We start from the raw sequence: 17,560 nt of genomic DNA, 5'->3' as shown, positions 1-17,560 counted from the left end.
TGGGGGGGTGATTATGATCAAAATACATTATACACATGTAAGAAAATGTCATGATGAAGTCCATTAAAATGCACAGACTGTACCCAGGTTAGTGAAAAGGCAAACAAACAAACAAAAACCTTAGGCTTAACCAATCAGATGCAGCCAACAAAATTATAATTATATAACTTTTCAATGGGATGGACAAAATAAGGTGACTGTTTAACTGTAGCCAATTACATATTTCCTTTGCCATATCTATCTGGTAAAAATCCTCCCTGTTGCTTTCCCTTGGTGGACCTCCTGAACCACCTTTTTATTGCAGCTGAACAATTCATGAATCCTTGCTCCTGCAAATAAACACTTTAAAATTAAAAAAAGAAAGAAAAGCAGCTATTAACTTGCTATCTGGCTCTTTTCAACACTAAAGGGAAATCTTTTGACTATCATCTGACATTCCCGTTACAGGATAGGTCCAATTTGGATTCAGCCATTAACAAGGTGGAAAGAGTCCAACAATCCTTGGTGTCAATGGACATGGCATATTCAAGAATGTGACCATCTTCGCTCTAGCAAAATCTCAACTTTGCATGACAAAGTGGCAGCTCTTCCTGTGGCGGAACTTTATTCCCCCGCCAACCCCTCCACTGTATCATCTGAAGCAAAGCCACTGAATTAATAGGGCCTTGGATTCAGAAAGGTTCCCCTAGATCAGAAGTTAGCAAATTACAACCTGCAGGCTGACCACTTGCTTTTATAAAGCTGCATTGGAACACAATTATGCCCATTCATTTGTGTAGTGCTTACTTTCACCCTGCTATGGAGAAGGTGGATAGTTGTAGCAGAGAACATTTAGTCCACAAATCTAAAACATTTACTGTCTGGTCTTTTAAAAAAAAGTTTGTTAATTCCTGCCAGAGATGCTGAGGTCTGGTTAACTGATGGCTTAGCAAAACTGAAACCAGCAGTGTTGATTGGTCTGCTGTGGCTGTTCAGTGATGTGGGGACACAATGGACCCAGTCGGTCCTATCAGAGGAGATAGCTTAAGGCTTTCCCAAAACTCTAGCCAATGTTAGCCTCAGTGAACGCTGCTACATTTTTACCAACTCTCAGGGGTTCTCCCAATGTTCATTTTCCACTTGGAAAATGACAGTTGGAAGATTAAAAACACCCTTCATTGGGTCCATGACTATGTTAAAAAACAATATGGTTCACTTGCGTAGAAGTCTATCATATGCATCTACTCTTTGATGAAATCAACCAAAGTTAACTACTGCTCAAGCCTGCATAGGCCAATTTGTCACCATTGCTGTTGGAATCCATCATCCACCAGGTGTGGCAACACATCCCCCATCTTACACTGGGGACAAAGTAAAGAAGTTGATGCTTCTGCTCTGCCACTATATGTTAGGCTTGTGACTCTGGCCATAAGTTAAGCCATTTGTCTCACAGTGTCAGTGACCACACTGTGTGGGCCAAACCTCCACATACTCTTGATTCATGCATCACATTGAATCTTTGATACTGTCCCTTAATGGGAATATGGGAAAATCAGTGGTACCTCACTGCTATAGACACTTTTTTAGGTTTCAGTGTCACCGTTGCAATCTGATCAACTGACTCCAACCACACTGTTGTGAGCCTTAAAATATGCATAACACATTTGGCTTTCTAACAACAATGTACGTCTTATTACAAAGCCATTCAACAAGGCTAATAGGTTATCTAGTGGTCCTTCCACACGCTACACCATTCACAAGCCTCTAATATGTTGAGCATTGGAATGGCCTCCGTAAAAATTGCCTCAACGAGATTTCTAGAAATCTCATAGATTTTCTTCCTTGACACTACTCCTATAGCAGGTTGAATTGTGGCCTTCAAATATATATGCATATCTTTGACTCTGTGAATTTTAAACTTCTTTGAAAAAAGAGTATTTGAAGATACAATTCAAGTAAGCATCTTGAGATAAGATCATTTGAATTACCCAATCACATCTTAAGTTTAAGAGAAGAAACATAACACAGGGAAAAAGGGCGTGTGAAGACAGAGATTGGAGTTGTGCAGCCACAAGCCAAGGAATGCCTACAGCCACCAGAAGCTAGAGGATACAAAGAAGGATTCTTCTGTAGAGATTTCAGATGACAGTCTTGATGACACTTAGATTTTGGCTTCCAGAACAGTGAAAGAATAAATTTCTATTGTTTTAAGCCACTCATTTTGCTGAGATTTGTTATGGTAACGCTGGGAAGCTTATAACAATCTCCTTCAACTTTTCCTCATCCAAATTTCTTAGTAAGGTAGTCAGTCATTGAATGTAACTGTTCTCAGACAGGGAACAGATTCTTGGACACTTCCTGGGCACCAATCATAATAAAAAGGGATGGAAGGTATAGTCCTATTTTGAATTTGAATTCTGTCTGACTATTCTTGGGACTGATATTTCTTTTGTTCTCCAAATGGAAACTTAAAGCCAATCTGGTTGGTGGACTTCTGAGTAGCAACTTGGCCAAAAGGTGACCAAGAAAATTCAAACTTATTCTGTCAGTTGCCTAGATTTTCTTGTTGAACTAATGCAGTCCTAGATCACAGGATAATGACCATTTGGTTGAGGATGCTACATGTTGAGTCTCTGTGGGTCGAGGGGGCTGCTCACAGGCTAAAGGAAGGTGCATGATAGGTGATAAACTCTGTGTTTTACAAAAGCGCCCTTTTTCTTCTTGACCATGGTCCCTATCAGATGAAAAATCTGGGTATGAGTAGTGGATAATTAGAGAAAAAATGTTACAGATATTGAAGTGGGCACACTGGTTTTGACAGTAGAGAGCAACAATCCCTGCATCTGGGTAGGTATAGCAGAGAGAGCATTAATTATCTTTGTCTTTTAGAACTACCCCACAAGCCTTCCCTCATGAAGGAAAATAGGTGGTGTATTTCTCCAAACTGTTGCAAACACCTCTCCTCTAAATGATTCCAGCCATAATTTAATTATCATTCCTTTTAAACTCTCTGAGAAGTCTACCAGAAAGAGTAGGAGATGACCCTCACAAAACACCTGCTACCTCTAGATGGCTTTCTTACTCTCATTCTCTGTCCTTCCATGAGGCAGATGAGTGTGACAAGGTTTAGACAAACAGAACAGATTGGACTGACTGCTCTCACTATGCCCACTAAACACAAAGACTAGTGTAAATTATTCCAACTGACTAGGTACCTTAAGGCCTACCAGAAGCCTGCACCGGAGGCACTGTCAAACTGTGTTCCTATTTGATGTAAGAATCCAGCATTAATGTGTCTCTCCCATGAAAAGACAGTGACTTGTACCTTATGGATGGTCATGAGAGACCTTCAAGTATTTAAGGAAACACCACTTTGGTCTTGGAAGACATTAACCTCAGCCTCAACTCACTGGCCATGGTTGCTAAGAATAGCCCCAAACTCTCCCCACTATGAGCCATGGTAAAATCTGTGCAATTGCTAATACATTCTGTTATACTTTGGATTAATGCCCAGGTCATATGGAATTGTCAAATACCAATACTTTACTTTCTAAGGTAGACCCTGGTGGTTTGTAGGAATTTTCAGCTGGTTAGGTCTGGGACCATAGTGGATAGAGTTGAGGTCTATGCTGCAAGGTAGCCTCATCTTTTGCTTAGAGTCCCATTGAGAATGAAATGCCATATGAGACTAATCAAATGGATTTAATCCCAGACCTTGTATAGATTAATCAACATGATTGATGGAGCAGAATACTCACGGGAAAATTCATCAGAATCCAAAACAGTGTAGAAATAAAGGTTGGATATTGTTGGGAGAAAACAAAGTTCTTTCAAGTTTCTGTATGTCTATTAAGCAAAGGACTTTGTTCGGGACTATTTTTTTAAGGATGAGTGTATAACAGTCAGCCTTAGAAGATTAAGCTGCTTTTTCCCCCTGGAACAGAGAGAGGGTAATTGGTTTGATTACAATCCAATATATGAAAGATAATGTCTTTCTCTAGAGAATGATTAAGTAGGTTTGCTCACTATCCAATAGAAAAGACTCAGCTTCCCTAAGTTCTGGGTTCCTGTGTGTTCAGTATCTCACAGTGACATAACCCAAAGTATATGCAGTTTTTATCCAGGCCACACTGTTCACTCCTGGAACTTGGCTAACAAGAAGTACTGATACAAACATGAGGCTCAGGCTACTTGTTGTGCTGTGAATAATAAGGTCTTTTGTCTCTGACCTAGGAGATTTGTCCTGCATCAGCATTCATGATATGACCCTCTAAGCTAAGTTCTACATTTGTCCTGCGTCAGCATCCATGAGATGACCCTCTAAGCTAAGTTCTTCATGGGTGTCCTGTGTCAGCATCCATGAGATGACCCTCTAAGCTAAGTTCTTCATGGGTGTCCTGTGTCAGCATCCATGAGATGACCCTCTAAGCTAAGTTCTACATCTGTCCTGCATCAGCATCCATGAGATGACCCTCTAAGTTAAGTTCTTCATGGGTGTCCTGTGTCAGCATCCATGAGATGACCCTCTAAGTTAAGGTCTACATCTGTCCTGCATCAGCATCCATGAGATGACCCTCAAGCTAAGTTCTACATGGGTGTCCTGTGTCAGCATCCATGAGATGACCCTCTAAGCTAAGTTCTACATGGGTGTCCTGTGGTCCAGTGAAGTTAACTCATCACACCCTCTTACTTTTCTTTCTTCCCTTTTTTTCCTCTCCCCTTTCTTATCTCTCTTCCCTCCTTGTACAGAATAATAGCATTGTTTGCATAAGTTTATCAGTAGTTATACTGCAGGTGGCCAGATCACCTTAAATGTCTTGAAATTGACAATTGATGCTGCAGGATGCAGTTTCATTTTGCTATACTGTCTTCCTGAGTTTCCATTCCAGGCTCTTTTATACATCTTCTCTGACACTTGACTTCATTGGCTTTAAATAATCCACTGTTCCATGGTACTGATTTTCCACTGCCTCCTACACATCTGTTTGGATTGATATTCTGCTGTTCGTCATGCAAGCATGATTTCACTTTGAAAATGATTTCTTTTTGATGGATGCTGTGGTTGTTCAGGCAAGCGTGGTCTTGTGTTCTTAACATTCTCTTCAGTTGGTCTCAGCACTTCAACAGTCATCCCTCAGGGTCTTAGTCATTTACTCATGCCAGCTCCGGACTGCTTTGTAATTAAATGCCGAAAATGTTGTATTCCTTGAATTAATCAATATCAGGGCTTGGCAAACTATAGTCAGTAGGCCAAATCTGTCCCTAGCTTGATTTTGTATAACCTGTGAGCTAAGACTGGTTTTTACATTTTTAGGTGCTATTAAATCAAAACACATCAAACAACAAAGAATATGTGATAAAGACAATATTCTGCCACAAGGTCTAGAGTATTTATTATCTGGCTCTTTACTGAAAAAGTTTTCCACAGCCTGATCTATATTAGTAAAATTAAGTTTCTCTGTGACTCCATATGATGCCAAACAGCAGGCCATATGTCCTCCCAGTTTAGAGAGTCTTTGGTATGGTTTGACTCTTAGGGAAAACTATGTAGGCTATACCAACTATATTTTAGGAGCTACCAAGGAAAGTCTCAAAAGATAGGTAGTAATCTTCCAATGTAGCTGAAAAAGATCTGGTGAGAGACTGTTTATGATTAAGCAAGACATACTAGACAAACAAAAGGTTGCAAATACGAGTCTCAAATTGAAATTAACAAGGACCAATGCTGCAAATTATGTGAAAGCTAAGCTTCTTCTCATTTGGCCTTCTCTGTAGCAAGCTGTAGGGGAATAGCACTAAGGGCTTATTTATTCAATGACAGGCAATAATCTGCCCAAGAGAACTCAGAGGTCTTAGCTAGTATTAAATAACCCTTTCACTCATTTGTGCCATCCATTATTCATATTGCTCATTATATAGCAGAAAGTAACAAGCCTTAGTTACTGGCCTTATTCACTGACATTTGCAATTGAGTTGGACACAATACCAGTTATGTTTATAAAGAAAATAAAATTGACCATATTGTACTCCTAACCTACTCCTTCCTTCAATTAAGACTTTTTTCCTTTTTCTACCCTCCTTGCTAACTTTTTTTCTTTTTGAGGTGCTAGGAATCAAATCCCAGGGCCTCCCACACACTAGACAAGTTCTTTACCACTGATCTATAGCCCCCATTCCTGACAAGCTTTTTAGCTTCTGTCACATATTCTCTCATGAGCTTTTGCACAGATAAAGCTCCACCTGAGACACCTCTCCCCTATTCTCTACATTGAAATTCTCTTTACCCTTAAAGCCCCACCTTTTCAGGGAAACCTTCCCAGATCCCCAGAATTGGAATTCCTTCCTCTGGGCCTGAAGGTCCCAATGGTCCTGGGCCAACTTTTAGGCCTGTTTCTTGGCCTGGCGCTCTCCTATCATGCACTTAGCATAAATCCACACCCAAATACATCACGGAACTGGGGTTTTAACTTCTGGTGACAGTCTTCTAACCCAAGGGCCCAGAAGAACAACCTTACTTGAGGCTTTCTTGGGTAAGTGGAGAGGTCTCCTGACTCCTTTTCTCTGGATCACTCAGTGCTGCTTCATGGTTAGGGCCAAAGTAGGCTTCCAGGCTCCTGTGCAGCCCAGGCTGAACTTTAAGACTTTCCGTCCCTGAATGAGCAATCCCAACACCCTCCATTCCATTCGATCCCTATAGGCTGCTGCTAGGTAACACGGCCATTGCACACTGCTGCTTTGGCTTTGGTTCTGCTTCCTGCATTTTTATCATTGTGTGCATCTTAAAATCATATTATGTTCTTGGCTTTTTTTTTCCTCTAGCGTTTGGGTATCTAGGGATTTGAGTGTACAGACAGTGATGCAGGGAGGGGAACTATTTAGGTTGGCTCATTCCACCATGTTGATGGAATGATGGTCACAGAACAGTATAAAGTTCTGCTTACTTATGGAAGTTACCACAATTCTTCATCCAATTTAATTTAAGTGAATAGAAAGATTCTGAATATGCTTCCCATGTAGTATTACTACTTCTATAGTGTCTAGATATCCAAGGTTCCCATACAACATTGTTTCTAACTATTGATTGGTTTTTTCCAACTATAGAAATATACCCTGCTGAGGAAAGACTAAGTTGCTAGAGATGTCTGGGAGAAAAGGACTAAACCAAAGAAAATTTCAGACAAGTAAAAATATAGTCAATTTTCAATTACCTGGATAAATGGCACATTGCCAGAATGTAGATAAACAGGAATTTGCTGAATGGCACAGTCAACTATATGCCAAAAAATGTTTAAATTTCAATTATAATTTAGCATTCTAAACCACACTTTGAGCCCTTTTCATATAACTAAAATGACTGTAGTAACTAGTTACACAAAGGATGATTTATATTGAGAATAGTTTGCATTTTAAAGGCTGATTGTGATTTTATAGGTCAATGGACTAACTTTATGAAATCTCAATCGAGGCTACAATCAAGAAATAATCTAGGATAGGTGGTTAGAAGCCATTGATGTCAGAGCATTATTTTACTTCTACATATGGATCTACAAAAAATTAAGGAAATTTACCAATTGCTTGGTAATAATGCTCATCTTTAAGTTATCTACTATATGTATATATAAAAATTTGAAGTAACAAGTATCTCCAGTTTCCCAGACTGTTTGAGCTCATTCCTAATAATATGCATGACTGAGAAAACACTCAGTCTTTTTGACAGACAGAGTGCCAATTTCAGTGAGAACCAACACAGTATCATCAAGGAATATAAAAGTGAAGCAAAAGACCAAAGAAAAATGAAGATATCCTTTACTTATTCTATTTTAGGGAGCCATAGGATTTTATAGTCAGATGGGAACTCTGTGGAGTACAGCTCTATCTTTTTCATACATGTGAAAGCAGACACAGGAAAGATGACACGACTTTCTCAGAGTCACATGACTGGAAGCAGGCAGCAGCTGGAACCCAGGCCCCTTCTTACCTAGGTCCTCAGATGCACATCCATTATTGGGATACCTCCAGGAGCTCTGTTTAGCAGCACTCCAGGATAATGGACTCTCTTGGAATAAATGTCTATGTAGTAACATAATAAGCACTGCCTGTCCATAGTAGCTTTGTTACAGAAGGTAACAGACACATAATTGGTATGTATTTTATCCTTCTAGCTCTTGGTTCTAAACCACCTATTTCTAAACATTCTGTAATATAGGCAGTCGCAACTTATTTGTCATATTTTGTTGCAAGGTGTGTGTGCTAGTGAGATATTATTTATGAGGGTAGGTTAGGAATTGCGATGGGAAACTAAAGATGAATAAGACAATGAAAAGAGATAGATATTTAATTTTCATAAGTAAGTTTTGAGATAGATCAAAGTCAGTGTCCATTTTACAGGACAGTGGGATCCTGGCACACTGGTGCACCCAGATCGGCACTACCCCATTTGTGAGGAGTTGCTCAAGTGTTAATTTACAGTTGAGCAAATAAACAAGAGAGGGGTATAGTGTTAGACTCACAAATTGCATAGAATATCTCAGCTACCTTCTGCAGTTCTAATACTGATCTAGGAGTGTTCTTAAAACATTACTATGGCAACAATCCCTATTCAGTGGGGGAAAGCAATGCATTATCTATGCAAAGAAAGAAGTGAGAAAGAGTATTTCAGATAGTCTTTTTACTCCCTGCAGACAGATGTACCCTGACCTCTCAGCAGTATTTTTTTGCAGGGGACAGTGTCTGGAAAATAAAAGTCTGTTAAGAGTTACTCACTGGCTCTGGAAGATATCATCAATTCCAACTCTATGTCACAGAAAACAGCATCTCTCTGATTTAAGACTTCCACAAAAATGAATGCTTTAATCATACTTGTAGTCAATCAGGTTATCATGTGAGAACGCTAAGAAAAATAATATTTTCAACCAGTACTTGAAAATTGCTGCATAGGATTCATGTCAAAGATATGGCTGCAGGTTTTCACAAATTTGTTCTTGTGGCATTTCCTGAACAAATATTTATTGAGCATAGTCTACGAGAAAGAAGACTGCTAGATGTCCGTTCTACCAGTAACTGTTACTAGAGTTTACTAATGCTTTAAAACATTTATAACCAGATTTTGTCTTTACTGTTAAAACAAGTCAAACCTCTGTGAAGATGACCTAACTCAACATTTCACTTCTTTTCTCCCCATAGAATCTAGAAATGATAAGTAAGTTATCTTCTTTTAATTATCTTCGCTTCAAAAATGAGAAAACTAGATTGCCTACATAGCATAAATTGTGCTATAAACTGGGCATTTTTCCAGAATTTGTTTCATGTTGAGAGCCAAAGTTTATAGAGCACTACAGAGATTATCTCTTTATATATGTGGCATATATAGACATACACATACAAGTACATTAATTATATTCATGTACACATATAAGTATATGAAATATACGCATGTATATATGAGTGTATGCAGGTGTGTATATGAAGGACTATCTGGATTCGCTAGGTAAGTAAGTTACTCAAATGAAATTTGCTACTCAAGCATGGTTCTTGGTCTTGCAACATCAGCATCACCTGGGAGCTTGTTAGAAAAGAAGAATCTTAGGCCCCACCCCAAATCTACCATATCGAAGTCTGCCTTATAACAAGATCCCCAGGTAATGGATGCATGCGACTTAAGTTTGAGCATCATTGATAACTGATTTCAGCAAGCCAAGAGGGTTGAGACAACTGCCTAAGGGGGAAATCTGTTTCAACTATCTATGTGATTTTTAAAAGGTGATTATTTGGGAAGTAGAGATGGGGATGGTCAGGATGTGGAACTATGTGGAAAAGCACCTGAGTTCTCAGATATTCTTGTCAGTGTAGGCACTGTCAGGAGGACTGCTCAAGAGTCACAAGTCTCTTACATCCTGATGAACTGGGAGACACAAAGCATGCTCACCATTTAGAGATAAGATGTTTATTATATAAATAGCAATAGAAATCCTACATCTTGCTAGGCATAGTGGCACACACTTGTAAACCCAATGCTTGGGAGGCCAAGGGAGGAGGATTACAAATTCAAGGTCAGCCTGGGCTACACAGCCAGTCCTTGTTTCAAAAGGAGGATGAGGAAAAGGAGGAGGAAGAGGAGGAGGAGAAAAGGAACAGAAAATCCTAAGTCTCATCATGTGCCTTGGAAGGCCAGTACCCCTGTCTCTGCATACTCACACATGATGTCGCCATACTTGTGTTTGTACACTGATTCATTGACTCCAAACTAATGGGTGAGCCTGGACAAAGCTGTGGAGGTTAGATGGGAAGGATGCATGATGGGATATTTAAAGTTTTGCATTCATTCTTTTTTGGAGAGTGCTATGTTGAGCTAATGTAACCTTAATTAATTAATAGGTAGCAATAATTACAACTATAATCAAACTTCTTTTTTTTTCCTTTTTCTTTTATTATTCATATGTGCATACAAGGCTTGGTTCATTTCTCCCCCCTGCCCCCACCCCCTCCCTTACCACCCACTCCGCCCCATCCCTCTCCCCCCACTCAATACCCAGCAGAAACTATTTTGCCCTTATTTCTAATTTTGTTGTAGAGAGAGTATAAGCAATAATAGGAAGGAACAAGGGTTTTTGCTGGTTGAGATAAGGATAGCTATACAGGGCATTGACTCACATTGATTTCCTGTGCGTGGGTGTTACCTTCTAGGTTAATTCTTTTTGATCTAACCTTTTCTCTAGTACCTGTTCCCCTTTTCCTATTGGCCTCAGTTGCTTTAAGGTATCTGCTTTAGTTTCTCTGCGTTAAGGGCAACAAATGCTAGCTAGTTTTTTAGGTGTCTTACCTATCCTCACCCCTTCCTTGTGTGCTCTCGCTTTTATCATGTGCTCATAGTCCAATCCCCTTGTTGTGTTTGCCCTTGATCTAACGTCCACATATGAGGGAGAACATACGATTTTTGGTCTTTTGGGCCAGGCTAACCTCACTCAGAATGATGTTCTCGAATTCCATCCATTTACCAGCGAATGATAATATTTCGTTCTTCTTCATGGCTGCATAAAATTCCATTGTGTATAGATACCACATTTTCTTAATCCATTCGTCAGTGGTGGGGCATCTTGGCTGTTTCCATAACTTGGCTATTGTGAATAGTGCCGCAATAAACATGGGTGTGCAGGTGCCTGTGGAGTAACCTGTATCACAGTCTTTTGGGTATATCCCCAAGAGTGGTATTGCTGGATCAAATGATAGATTGATGTCTAGCTGTTTAAGTAGCCTCCAAATTTTTTTCCCGAGTGGTTGTACTAGTTTACATTCCCACCAACAGTGTAAGAGGGTTCCTTTTTCCCCCGCATCCTCGCCAACACCTGTTGTTGGTTGTGTTGCTGATGATGGCTATTCCAACAGGGGTGAGGTGGAATCTTAGTGTGATAATCAAACTTCTTAATCATGATTTACTACAGCTTCATTACATCCTATTGAATTGTACAAATATCACTTAATCATTCTACTATTATATTGATATTCAGATAGCTTGCATGTTTTGCCATTATAAATAATGCAGTAATAAATAATTTTGTGTAGTAGGTTAATCCAATAAACTCAGTCCATAGTATAAATTACCAATAATGAAATTATTGGATTTGAGTATATGCAATATTTTTCATGGCACTCATACAAGTAAATAAAAACTTATGGGCGAAGTGTTTTAAGAAAGTTTTCTAACAACTTATTTTGAATCCTGCATTTTTAGAGTAGTGCACTTTTACTACATCTTGCAATAGAAATAATTATTTCCAAATGTATTAATAAATTAGCATATAGCTCATGATTTTTCTATAATTAAAAATAACTGAAGGTATGATTAAAATATACTTTCTCCCTCTTCTTTTCTTAGGGCAAAATTTCCCAACAGGTCCCATAGTCATAATTGGGCAACAGCTGTATTGAAATCTTGTGCTCCACGATCTTAGTAAGGCTGGAGGTAACTAACACTTCCAGATCACTCCCTACCATGATCAGGCTGAGAAAAGTTTGGGTAGGCCTATACTCACTGTTTTTCCTACTTTATCTTCCTTCAAAATTTTAAATCAAAATTTGTAGGATAGGGAGGGAGGGGTAAGAAAAGATTGACTTGACTGGGAATGTAGCCCAGTGGTAGCGCACTTGTGTAGTATGCCCAATTTCTAGCACTGCAAAATAAATAAATAAATAACAAATATGTAAATTTAAAATTTAAAATGTGCTAGACAAAAGTACTTTGAATGTTTTTACCTTAAATGATAAATGTTTGAGGAGACAGATATACTTAACCTAATCTAAACATTCCACAATTTATTTTTTCTGTGTTTTCTTTTTCTATTTATTTTTATTTTATCATTTTTACATTTACTCACATGCGTATACTTTGTTTGAGCCACCTTCCCCTACCAATATTCCACAATTTACACATGTATCAAAACATCTCATGGCAAACACCACACTAATATGTATAATTTTTATATTTTTTGGTAGCAGTTAAAAATAAATTTAATTTAAATTTAAATAATTGTAGGGCACAGACAATGCTATAAGGCTAGATATGTATGCCATCGTGTAAGTACCACACTAACCGATTGCACCACTGGAGCTCCTATATACGCTATCATACATTTGTACAAATCGATAAACTATGAAAAATCAAAAGTTTGCTCTAATGTAAACTATGGGATGGGCTTTGAGTGATAATGTGTCAGTGCAGGCATATCAATTGTAACCAGTGTGTCGCTGATGGGGGATGTAGATAACAGGAAAGACTGGTGTGGGAATAATATAGAAATCAGAAATCTCTGTGCCTTCAGCTTCATTTTGATGTGAATCTAGAACTAATCCCAAAACAATGTCTTTTAAAAGTTCATATATGTTTAGGTGGTTTTAAGCTTACTGAAAAACTGAGCAGAAAGCACGGAGCATTCTCATATATTCCCTCAAGCCTACCACACAGCTTGGTTTCCCGTATCATTAACATCTTGCATTTGTGTGGTGCACACTCAGTGTCATACTTGATGGTGAGAAATTATGCTTCCTTCTTAAGATCAAGTAGGAACTAGGCAATCGGGATAGCTGTTTTTACCACTCCTACTCAATATCATTCTAGGAAGTCCTGGTTAGTGCAATAAGACAATAAAATAAAATAAAAGGTATATAAATAGTAGAAGAAGAAATAAAACATTATTGTTTATGTAAAAAATTCGAAAGAATCAACAATAACTACAAGCTCTGGAATGAATAAGTTATTTAACAAGGTTGTAGCACATAAGGTCAATATATAAAATAAATTGCTTCCTTCTATAGCAACAATAAAAAATCAAAATTTAAAATAAAAAGTGCCATTTACATTAGTACTAAGAAGAAAAAACAAGTATAAATCTAACTATATATATATATATAGTTTCCATATATATATGGAAAACTACAAAAATCAGTGAATATCTAAATACATGGAGAAATACTCCATTTACAGGGATAGGAAGATTCAATATTTTCAGGAAATCACGTTTTCTCAACTTTATCTGTAGATTCAATACAATCCCAATTAAAGCTCCTACAAACTGCTTTATGCATATTGACAAACTAATTCTGTATTTTACATGGAAAGACAAAAGACTCAGAATAGCCAGTACAGTATTTAAAGGAGAATAACAGAGTCAGAGGACTAATACCACCTGGCACCAAGATTTTTCTATAAAGCTACAGTAATCAGGACAATGTGACATTGGTAAAAAAAGAGATACAGAGTTCAACAGAGCAGAAAAGAGGGCAGAGAAATAGACCTGAACAAATATAGCCGACTGATCTTTGATAAAGGAGCAAAGACAATCCAATAGAGAAAGGATAATCTTAACTTCCTTCTTTATGGTTGATGCACTTCCTACACAAAAAAGAATACAGAATTTTAAAACTGTTGGAATCACCATAAGAAGGGGACTAAGGTAGAAGAAAAATAGAGGGTATGAATCAATTCAGGTTATAATACACATATACATGGAAAGGTCATGAGGAAAATCCCATTTTAAACAAATGAAAATGTTGTTTTTTGAATAAAATCATAAACAGGAGGGCAGAACAGGTCCTGTCTGGGGGGTTGGTACCATTGGGAGGGGGGAGGATGAGAGGAGAGAGTGTAGGAGGGTGAATATGGTGCAAATACTGTGTACACACATATGTAAATGGAAAAATGAGACCTGTTGAAACTATTCCAGGAAAGGGGGAAGGGGGGTAAAGAATGATGGAAGAGGTGAATTCAACTAGGCTATATTGCAGGGACTTTTGTAAATTCCAGAATGTACACCAGCACAACATTAATTAAAAAAATAAAAAATAAAAGACATGAAACTAGAAGGTAGTCTGTTTGGGAAGATGATGTGTACCAGCAGCAGAAGGGAAAAGAGAGGGTAATACAGGGGATGAGTATGATCAAAATATATCACATACATGCATGCAAACGTAATAATGAAATACTATTTTGTATGATTAACATATGCTAATTAAAAACAAGTTAAGTCCTCACATGGAGAAAGTACAAAAAAGAAAAAGAAAAAAATAGTCTTTTCAAAAAACAGTGTGAAAACAACTAGACATGGATACATCAAAAAAAAAAGAAAGAAAGAAAAGGAAAACATGAATCTGGATCTAGACTTATATATTTCACAAAAATTAACTCAAGATGGATTATAGACCTAAAGGTAAAATACAGAGCTATAAAATTCATAGAAGACAAAAATCTAGGGGAACTTGGGTTTGGGGATGATTTCTCAGATACAATACCAAAAGAAAGAAATCACTGATGTTGGGCTTCATTAAAATTTTAAAACTTCTGGTTTGCAAGAGATACTATTAAAAGAATGAAAAGACAAGTCACAGACTGTGAGAAAGTATTTGCAAAACACATATAGGACAAAGGGCTAATGTCAAAAAAAAAAAAAAAAAAAGCCCACAAAAAAACCTCTCAAAACTCAACAGCAAGAAAACAAACAACCTAACTAAAAATGGACAAAAGTTCTGAACAGACAACTCATTAAAGAATATTTACAAATAAGCATATGAAAAGATACTTAACTTTATGCCATTAGGGAATCACAAATTAAAGCAACACTGATATACTACCATACACCTAAAATCCAAAACACAGAAACACCAAATTCTGGTGAGGACATAGAACAACAGGAACTCTCACTCACTGTTGGGAGAAATGCAAAATGGCTTAATGACTTTGGAAAACATACTCTTACTATATCATCTAGTAACTGTGGTCTGTTATTTACCAAAATAGGGTGGAAACTACGTCTACACTAACACCTTCACACAAATGCTTATATTTGAAATCAACCAAAATAAATAAATGGATAAACTGCCATACATCCATACAATGAAATATTACTCAGCAATAAAAAATGAGCTATTAATCTATGAGAAGATATGGAAATTAAAAAAGTCATTTTGAAAATTCTACACATTATATAAGTACAACTGTATGATAACTCCACCTTATTTTTGTAGATACATGTGTACAACACAAAGAGTGAACTTTGTTACATTATCATGGACTTCAGTTAATAGTCATGTATCCATACTGGGTCATCAATTGTAACAAATTTATTCCACTTATGTTAAAAACAGGGGAAACTTGAAGGGTGGGGTGGAATTGAGGAAGTACAAGTAAAACTCTACTTTCTGCTCAATTTTTCTGTAAACTCAAAACTATTCATGTAATATATTAAGTTCTAAAAGGGTTAGGATTTTAAAACCTAGAGATCAAACCTAGGGCCTTGCCCATGCTAGGCAGGCATTCTTTTTTTTTTTTAATTTTTTTTATTATTCATATGTGCATACAATGCTTGGGTCATTTCTCCCCCCTGCCCCCACCCCCTCCCTTCCCACCCACTCCACCCCCTCCCTCTCCCCCCACCCCCTCAATACCCAGCAGAAACTATTTTGCTCTTATCTCTAATTTGGTTGTAGAGAGAGTATAAGCAATAATAGGAAGGAACGAGGGTTTTTGCTGGTTGAGATAAGGATAGCTATACAGGGCATTGACTCACATTGATTTCCTGTGCGTGTGTGTTACCTTCTAGGTTAATGCTTTTTGATCTCACCTTTTCTCTAGTTCCTGGTCCCCCTTCTCCTATTGGCTAGGCAGGCATTCTACCATGGAGCTACACCCTCATCCCAAAGGCTGAGTATTTCAGAGCAGTTTTAGGTTCACAGAAAAACTGAGTGCAGTGCAGAGATTTTTCATCCATTCCCTATCCTTTGAGAGAGTCATCTAATGCCTTGTAAAGATGTCTAATAATAGTGTCTATTAGCCTAATTCTTGGTTCCTCTAAGGTAACTACTTTACCTACTAGTCTATTAATGATAAACATTCAGAGAAGTTCTAGTAACTGAATCAAAAGTGGTATTTGAAACAGGAAATGTGGACTCAGAGCTTCAAAATTGGGTCCTTAAAGAGAAAGTTCCAATCTTTTCAATGAGACCTAACCTCATCATTGCACTGCATACAAAGTTAGACCAACACCTTATCAAGACATTCAAATGGAGTTTTCTAGAGATCTGAGTTTCCTAGATTTTCATCTCTGTAATGGAAACACAGGAAAGGAGTCTGCAGTTCAAGGCCAGTCTGGGCAAAATGTTAGTGGGACCTCATCTCAATCAAGAAGCTGGTTGTGGTACTTCACCTGTGAGTCTAACTATATGGAAGGCTGTAGGTAGGAGGATCACAGTCTAAGACTGCCCTGGTCTAAAGCGTGAGACCATATTTGAATAATAACTGAAGCAAAACGGGCTGAGAGTACAACTTAAGTGGCAGAGCACCTGCCTACCAAGTGTGTGGCCCTGAGTTCAATTCCCATATCACTAAACCAAAAAAAGAGAAAAGAAAAGAAAGAAAAAAGAAAAGAAAAGAAATATCAATATGCTAAGAATGAAAAAAATACATGAACATATTAACTATGCAGAAACAGCATTTGACAAAATTCAATACCCATCCATGATAAGAATTTCTACAAGAAAAGAATAGTGGGGTTTCCTTCACTTGTTAAAAGAGCATCTACAAAGAACCGACAGTTAACATTATACTTAGTGGTGAGAGGCTAAATGCCTTTCTCCCAACATCAGGAACAAGGCAAAAATGTCTGCTCCCTCAACACTAATTCAACCCAGTCCTGAAGTTCTAGCCAGTACAGGATGGCAAGAAAAGTAAACAAAATATATATGGAGTAGAAAGGAGGAGTTAGAATGGTCTCTATTTGCAGATGACTTGCTTGTCTATATAGAAAATCCCAAGGAATTTGCTCAAAATCTCCTACAATGAGTGAGTCTATCAAGTTCATAAGATACAAGATAAGTGTACAAAATCAAACTTATTCCTGTATCTAAGCAATGAACACATGGAAAACTGAATTAAAAATACAGTATGATTTGTAATTGCTAAAAAAAATAAATATTTAGGTACAATTCTAATAAAACCTGGATAAGACATATGGCGAAAGCTGTGAAATACTGAAGAAGGAAATCAAGGAAGATCTTAAAACAATGGTGATAAATACCATGTTCATGCTTGGAAGAT

The sequence above is a fragment of the Castor canadensis genome, chromosome 1 (genome assembly GCF_047511655.1).
Source record: "Castor canadensis chromosome 1, mCasCan1.hap1v2, whole genome shotgun sequence".
Lineage (NCBI taxonomy): Eukaryota > Metazoa > Chordata > Mammalia > Rodentia > Castoridae > Castor > Castor canadensis.
This window is presented reverse-complemented; position numbering follows the sequence as displayed.